General features: G+C 39.0%; 1 pseudogene; it reads right to left on the reverse strand.

Annotated features, from left to right (window-relative positions):
- Window positions 1–385: 385 nt before the first annotated feature.
- Window positions 386–690, reverse strand: LOC147450536 (small ribosomal subunit protein uS13z/uS13y/uS13x pseudogene; annotated as a pseudogene).
- Between the last annotated feature and the right edge of the window lie 7522 nt (window positions 691–8212).

Raw genomic sequence — 8212 nt, forward strand, 5'->3', positions numbered from 1 at the left:
CTGAAATGTTAGAATTCTCTTAAAAAAATCATGGAATATATGCCGTTGAGATTTTACTGGATTTTGTAATTAAGTTTTGATGAGTAAATTTAGTTTAAAATAGTTTGAAAATTTCGTACTGACAATCTATGCATAGAGAATCTGCAATTTCTCGCTCCTCTCCTCTCTCTCTCTCTCTCTCTCTCTCTATCTCTCTCTTTTTTAGCATGATTCTAGAAGTGTTAATCATTCACTTCAGTGAATACGTAATTCAAGGCAAGAATACTTTCAAATACCCAGCTGATAAAGAGAAGAAGCCCTCCAACTGAACTCTAAAAATATTATTGCACATATCAGTATCAAAACTGTTAGGAATTGCATCCTAAGGACTCTGCAGTGCCTTGACTTAACGCTTCTTGGACACACCAACTATTCTCCCCCGCCTTCCAGTTGTTTTTGTGTGCTGACCACGTCGCACCCGCAAGCCCCAATAATGACAAAGACCACGGTGGTTCCTAATCTTTTGCAGCCTTCCCAGGTCATCTCTCAACTTCATATCAATTTGATTAGACACCACTTGAGAAAATCGTCCATCCTTGTAATATATCTTCCTGTTCAAGAACGAGTCAAGAATCTTGAATTGACGAGGATTGGCAGCAATAAACATCAGGTTTTCAAGCTCTTGAGCAGACAGCTCTCTTGTTCATGTCTACAACCGCTTTCTTGCAGACGAGGTTAGAAAAACGTCTGCCGATACTCTTAATAGATGTCACAGCAAAAATGATCTTCTACCGTCCATCCACTTTGGTGTTGAGAACATGAAAAATGTACTGACTCTCTCTCTCTCTCTCTCAACCAAAAACTAAATTTTTTTTTGTTGGAAACAGTCCACGCCGGCGTGGACTGTTTCCAGTGATAGCTGCTTTTTGCTATTAAAAGTTTCACATTTTTAGCCTCATTCCATCACTACTAACCTTTTAACTCTACCCACATGCTAACTCAAAGATTGTACATACCTTATTTTTCTTCATGTGTGTGATACCACGTTATAGTGGATATGGTGTGCTCATAAATGTCTATATTTCTCTAAAGTGTGTCCTAACCATAAAACTCCACCCTTACTAATTACCTAAGTAGAATCGGCTCCAAAAACTTATTACTGCCCTTAGTATTTATGTAAATATTTCTTTCCTTTGTTTTAAAGGGCATAAATATTAAGAGTGTGATTTTATAAAAACAAAAAATATATTTTCACACATATTTTCTCCCATCCCCTTTTATGTAACTAGGTGTGAGTATTTTTTTCCCTACCCACCTACTAATTAGGTGTGTGTTGTGATTTTTGTAAATTTTATATTTATTTACATCTCAAGAGAGTGTATTTATTCATTTATATATTTCTATTTTACTTATCCATGAGATTTCAATTTTTTTTTCACGCTAGTTAACTACAGTGTACTTTTTCCTTTCACATTGTGTAAAATTGTAAATATTATTTTTTCACTCCACCTATTGTAAGAAAATATAACAATATATATTTTAGCATACCTCTTTTGTATATCTTATCTTATTTTATTTTAATTTTATATTTTATATACATATTCTTTATATTTTATTACTATAATCATGCACCTTAGCTTGTACACTTGTTATCATGCATATCATCATCAAATTCAATAATAATTTTTCATGGACTCAATGGAGCATTATTAAGGGTCCATGTAATGCCCTCATGCCTCACCAATTGGAATATATGCAAGCTCAACAACCAAGGACCCCACTTGGAAGACTTTGAGAGGGAGAAAAAAACACATGGTTTTGGGCGCATTTTCATACATGATTCCACTCCGAGTTGGACTTTGCACAAAACTACAAAGTTGTAGCTCCTAAGCTAAGGTTTCTCGCAAAAATTAGTTTGCATTTTTTCAAGCTATGAGCGACTTTTTATCGGAATTTTGGTGGACCCCAGTTTTGCTGTCTTGGTCCAAAATGCTTCACCCTCACTCTCCTCTTCACCCACACAAACTCTCATTTCCATCTCCATTCTATTCAAACCTGGAAACACTCTCTCCCCCCTCTTAGTACCTTCCATGAAAGCTTTAAACACTCATCTACCCTAACTACCTACCTAATAATTATCAATGAAGAGATATGATTGATCTCTTCTTCCAAAAAAACTAAAAAAACAACAAAAAACTAATTGTGTGCATCTTCTTCATCAACTTAATCTCCTGCAAGCACCCTAATTACACAAGCCGACAAAACCTCACCACCACGGATCAACATTGGAGTGGCAACGACAAGGCTTCCGAGCTATACACAGGTTTCTTATCCTTCCTCAAACTCATCTTTGTATATAACCATTCCATAAAATCACTTTTCCTATTATGCTCATGTGAGCATTCCCTTTGTAAATTATCCAATTGGCACGTTTGTGCCTCACTTGTAATTATTAATAACTACTAACTTGTATGCAATTTGCCCATCCATTTTCACCTTAAAAAAGTGCAGACCCCATGTAGATAGAAACACCTCCATTCAACCTTGTAAGTTATTTCTCTTCTGCCTATTCTCACTCAATGTAAATAGAGAAGACAAAGTAGTCCCACCATATAAATAATTCAAAAAACCCTAAACCTAATTAGCCACACAAATAAGCATACTTATGCCTAGAGATAATCCACTTGGAAATGCTTTAAATAGAGCACTTCTACATCACTTTGGGGGGGCTTATCAATTGAGAGAAGAAGAGCTTTAGCTACTTAAGTCTGCGAAGAAGCCCTTGTGTCAAGTCCTTATGTCGAGATAATCGCCAGAGCTAGGCTCTCCATTTGTATGGTCTACTTATCTATCTATAACAATTGGATTTGGGCACACATATTCTCATTATCTCCTAAATCTCTTGACAATTCACAAATTGGTGCTCATTTTGGAGTCTTCTAAAGCTTGCCGCAACAATTGGAAACGTCTACTTGTGGTAACACTTGTGTATTTTCTTTTGAGAGTTTTGTTGATGATGGTGTTGAGCATTGGTGGTACTTTGTTGGTCTAGGTTGAGGTTGGATTGGAGATCCCTCACTAGAGTAACAAAATCATCAATTGGCTTGTGATTGTGTATCTGCGTGCGTCTATTTATGCTCAAGTGTTAGTGCCTTTGTGAGTTTGTTTCATGCATTGTCGCAGGTAAGCCTCCTCATTTGGTATGTTAGGATGTATGATGGGGATGATTGTACAAAGATGTGTGTAAGCTCAAGTGTGATGTTCATGTTCTGATATGTCCTAACTCATTCTAGTTAGGTGGTGCCCTTTGTCTTGGTTTTGTGTGGGTTTGGTTTGGTCTTTTGGCCATCCATATATATTTTTTGAGCGACACGGGAGCCTAGGTGGTTCTTAGGGCCGGTCACTTCCTTGCTGCTTGCCCCGGACCACCTCAATTTTGGCGCCCCCACTGAGGAACTCTCTCATATCTATAGGTATATTTTTAAGGCTTGAGTGTAGTTTGTACAAATCAACTCTTTACACTTGCAATTACAAAGAATCCATCCAAGCATAACATAGTTATTTGTAGGAATGAATAATGGACCCATTGTGCATCCATTTGACTTCACGAAAAATATTAGGATAAATGTTTGCATAAGTCGAGAAATTCATTTTCAACAACGTATAGCTTTCTTGTTTGGAGTGTAGGCGTTAGGAGAAATTCTATAATCTCCACTACCTATAATCTTACCACTCATTGATTATAATATATCTTTTGATGTGCATGTTTTCATATTACTCTAATTGAGAAAAAATTCATGAACATTTAGGTTATTTGCATCTCATTTGTAGGCATGAATCCTCACATCTATGGAAAGATTAGGTTCAGAACTAGCCCAAAACATAGTTGAAAGGTTTCCTAGATAGGGATTACATCACTATTCAAGGAGAAGTTTTGCACCTTGATTGTTTTAGTTTGGACATAGAAATAACATTTGAGGACTTTTCTTTTATCCAAGCAGGTTGTGTGCTAGGAGTAGTCAATCAAGTAGTCCTCTCCACTTGGAGGATCCTTTTGGAGTGGGGATTTGACGACTCTTATCTAGAGATAAGAGTATCCCGACTTGACTTTGAAAGCTTTAGAGTGTTCCTTGGTGTGATAAACAGGATACCTTTTGATTTTGAATCTCGAGGGAGGAATGTTCTTCACGCTTGGCTTTACGAGGAGGAGCGGATTTCTATCAGATACGAAGGACCTGTGGTCTTTGAATGTGAGGATCCTGCAACACCCACACTCCTTGGTCACTTCACTTTGGTTCTTTTGTGGTAGAAGTCAAGGGTTACTTTTTAAGAGTTTTCGTGCACTCTAATCATGGCTCTGAACAGGAAAATGTCAGGATATCCCTCTTTTCTTTGGGGAACTTGGAGAGGATCTTGATCTGTTTCTTGCAGATTTTCGAATGGCCTTACACATCAATCGTATCTTCACAGATGATGAAAGGTTAGGGATGTTTCAAGTTGTCCTTCGGCGTGATGCTGATACATGGTTTCAAGGACTTAGTGAAGAGGTAAGGTTTGTGTTTCCTAGGGTAATTGAGGCATTTCAAGCTCGATATGGCCAACCTCTTAACACCCTATAACTTGTGAGCATTCCCTTTGTAAATTATCAATTTGGCAAGTTTGTGCCTCACTTGTAATTATTATAACTACTACTAACTCACTAACTTCTAACTTGTATGCAATTTGCCCATTCAAATTCACCTTTAAAAAATGGAGACCCCGTGTGGATAGAAACACCTCCATTCAACCCTATAAGTTATTTCTCTTCTCCCTATTTCTCACTCAATTTAACACCCTACAGCTTGACTCTACCCTCCAAGGCCAAATGCAACTGACTCTACACTGCAGCTCGGTGAGAAATATTGGTAGATTGTCTATTTATTGTCAAAACAATCTACCACATGGAGCCTAAAACACACTTTTGTTTTCCATTGTACGCTTTCCGTTTTCAATGCCATAGCATGTGACCCGCGAGTTGTTGCGGCCTAATAAATGACACATGTTCTTCAAATGCTATCTCCCCTCCATTTACAAAATAATCATTGCTTTATTTCTCTCCTCATCATACGATGTATACCCTCTGATGTGGAAGCTGCCCTGCTTAATGTCCCATAAGCGCATCCTTATCAATAAATCTCAAATGGCAAATCGTCAGTTGTTCTAAGGTTGTTCGTGCTCACATAGGTCCTGCATCTTCTAAGGTTGTTGGTGCTCACATAGGTCCTACATCTTCTCAGAACAAAGCACGCTCTCTTTGATGGCAAAATTTTGGCCCCATTTACTTCAAGCTCTGCACAAATGTCCCTTTGAGTATGAATCAACAAAGGATGGGCACATTTGTGGCTTCTTCACCTTGCCATAGTAATGAGGTAGGATGGAGTATGGAGTGCGCATGTGTAAAAAAAACTACTGGAAATAGTCCACGCCGGCACAGACTGTTTCCAGTAGTTTTTTTGTAGTGTTTGGACGGGAGAGAGAGAGAGAGAGAGAGAGAGAGAGAGAGAGAGAGAGAGATTTGAGCTTGCAGATATCATACAAAGAGAGATCTCCAGAGTGGTGAGCAAGCAAGAGACAGAGTGAGAGAGCCATTTCTTGGCTCAATATTAATATCGTGAAAATTGTATTGCAGCTTATTATCGTGAAAATGCGCTTACTTAATATCGTAAAAATGTTTTGCAGTGTAATATCGTGCCGTAATTGCCGTTTTCCAAAAATGCGGGAAGGCAAGGGGAAAATGAGAGCATCTCTAGCACAAATGTAAAAATTTTCATTGGCTCATTGGGATACGCAAGAGAGAGAGAGAGAGAGAGAGAGAGTAGGCATGGAGGAGCGCCAGAGGTATCCAAAAGACATTAAAAAAAAACCTCTTGAAACACTTGGCATCCAAAATACATCAAAAAACAAAAAAAAAACTCTTGAAACAGATTGCTCCGGCGCGGACTGTTTCAAGAGGTTTTATTTTTATTTTTTAGAGAGAGAGAGAGAGAGGCTTTCAATGACAACTAATTGTAACTTGTGCTTGTAAGGTAAGTGGGTTGTTTACTGCCTACCTAGAGCATGTAGTCTAATAAGCCAAGTGGGAATGTGAATAAAAACGGAGTGGTGGCAAAGACGAGCAGGCGTCACTGTTCTCCGTGGCATTGCATTGAGAGAGGAGAGAGAGAGAGAGAAGAAGAGAGAGAGAGAGAGAGAGAGAGAGGAGAAGAGAGAAGAGAGAGAGAAGAGAGAGATAAGATGAGAGAGAGAGAGAGAGAATCAACATGGTGACGACCTCCAAAACTAAAAAAAGAACTTGAATGGCAATAAGAAAAATTCTCAAAGACAACTATACACAGCTCTTGCTAATCATATGAATGGCAACAACCAATGTGCACTGCACGGAAATTCAATAGCGTTGAACTTCCTTGTTGGCTTGTAGCACCACTCCAACACAATTGGAGGCCACAATAAGTGTCAAAGCTTCTGAGACGACATGAGGAAGGGAATCTCTTCTACAAGGATGTCCAAAGGCATACTACAATAGCGAAAGGCTTCAAATGACACCCCAAGATTGACTGCAATACCATAAGGCTTCAAAAGAATTGAGCTCCTTGCTTATCCTACCAAAGGAATTAAAAGAGCTGATATAGGTATACATCCTAGGGAAAGCTTATTTGAGGGTGGGTGCTTCAGATGTGAATCTCTAGTCGTCGTGACCAAATTGCCATCCATGATTCTTGCCTTACACCTTTTTCTTTCCTTCGTAAGACCTAGAACCTTGTGAATAGGACTAGGTTGCTTGCCTCTCACCCTTCATTTTCCTCTAGTAATAGTTGTCTGACATTTTCTTTCTTTGAACGACACAATCACCTCATAAGCTATTAAGTGCCCTAAAAATCTTCACAAATATGTCTCTCTACAAAGGATATCATAAGGTGGTGAGTCCTATTAGTCTTTAGCTCCACACTTGTTGTTTGTAGCAACTAGGCAAGCAATTAATGCCCTTGCAAGGCAATATGTGCGCCTATATACAAAAGCTATGGAGGTGGCGGATACATGCAAGCGATAGGGTGGATGCAACTAGTGTTGTTTAGGACACATTGCAAAAGAGACCACTGCTAGCAAAAAACAAAGGTAGGGCGTAGGGCATCACATTGTCGGTGCTAGTACGAATCCTCATGAGGAAAGAGTTGAGAGGCTATGGGTGGTGCAATTGCCATTATTACGAGTATTGATGCTCGTGGATGGTAGCAGTAGTATTTGGATATTCCAATTTTCATATAAGTTGCGAGTTGGGTAGAGAGAGAAAGGGAGGGGGAGGGGGGAGGTGTTTAGGGATATCTAAGCTATTGTATGTCTTTTACTATGCAAATGCCTTTTATAAAAAAAATTAATATCAATCATGTTTGGCTCTGCTCGGTTTTATCATTGCTCGAAAAGTTTTGCTCAGAGTCTGGAATTCCCCGTTTATTTGCAGGAGGCAGAGAATGTAAAAGGGAGGATGTGGTTCCTTATGGACAACCGCCTATGTATGTGCAAATTTTTTACAACACTTGAGGCTGTCGTATAATTGGGATTACAGCCTCAAGTGTTGTAAAGCCAAGCATTGGGGGCGGGTTACCTAGTGTGAGGTGAATTAGGTACTAGAGCAATCCATCGACATCCCTTGAGCTAACGAGGTCACATGTAGGTGTTTTTGTGGCAATCAAACATGGAGGATGAGTTCCCACAGTTTCAGGGATTTTTGAATGAGAATGCACAGACTTCAAAAAATTATCAAAAAATTGGAGGTCGACTACTTACTCCAAAATATACTAGACCAAACTATATTGTTAAGGTTGTTGCAATACAATTTACGGGATGAGGCAAAAGTTTGGTTACACAATCATAAAGAGTGGGTGCAGACACAAACCCTAGGGGTGGTTTTCGACTACAATTGTGTGAAGCTAGCTTTCTTGGCACAATACACATCCATTGAGGTACCTGATGAAGTTTGGCATGAAATTTTGGGGTACACTCAGAAGGCTAATCAAAGTGTTGATTATTTTGTCCTGTAGTTCACCTATTTATGGGATAAATGGGCCCGGGCTTTGGGATATGAGATCCCTCCATCCATATCAAAGGACCGTTTTGTGGAAAACTTAAACAAAAGTCTGAAGTTCAACACCAGGGAGAAAGAATGGAAGTCTTAAAGAGTCAATGAGTATGGGAAAGC

The sequence above is a fragment of the Adiantum capillus-veneris genome, chromosome 9 (genome assembly GCF_014529385.1).
Source record: "Adiantum capillus-veneris isolate H3 chromosome 9, ASM1452938v2, whole genome shotgun sequence".
In the NCBI taxonomy this organism is placed as follows: domain Eukaryota; kingdom Viridiplantae; phylum Streptophyta; class Polypodiopsida; order Polypodiales; family Pteridaceae; genus Adiantum; species Adiantum capillus-veneris.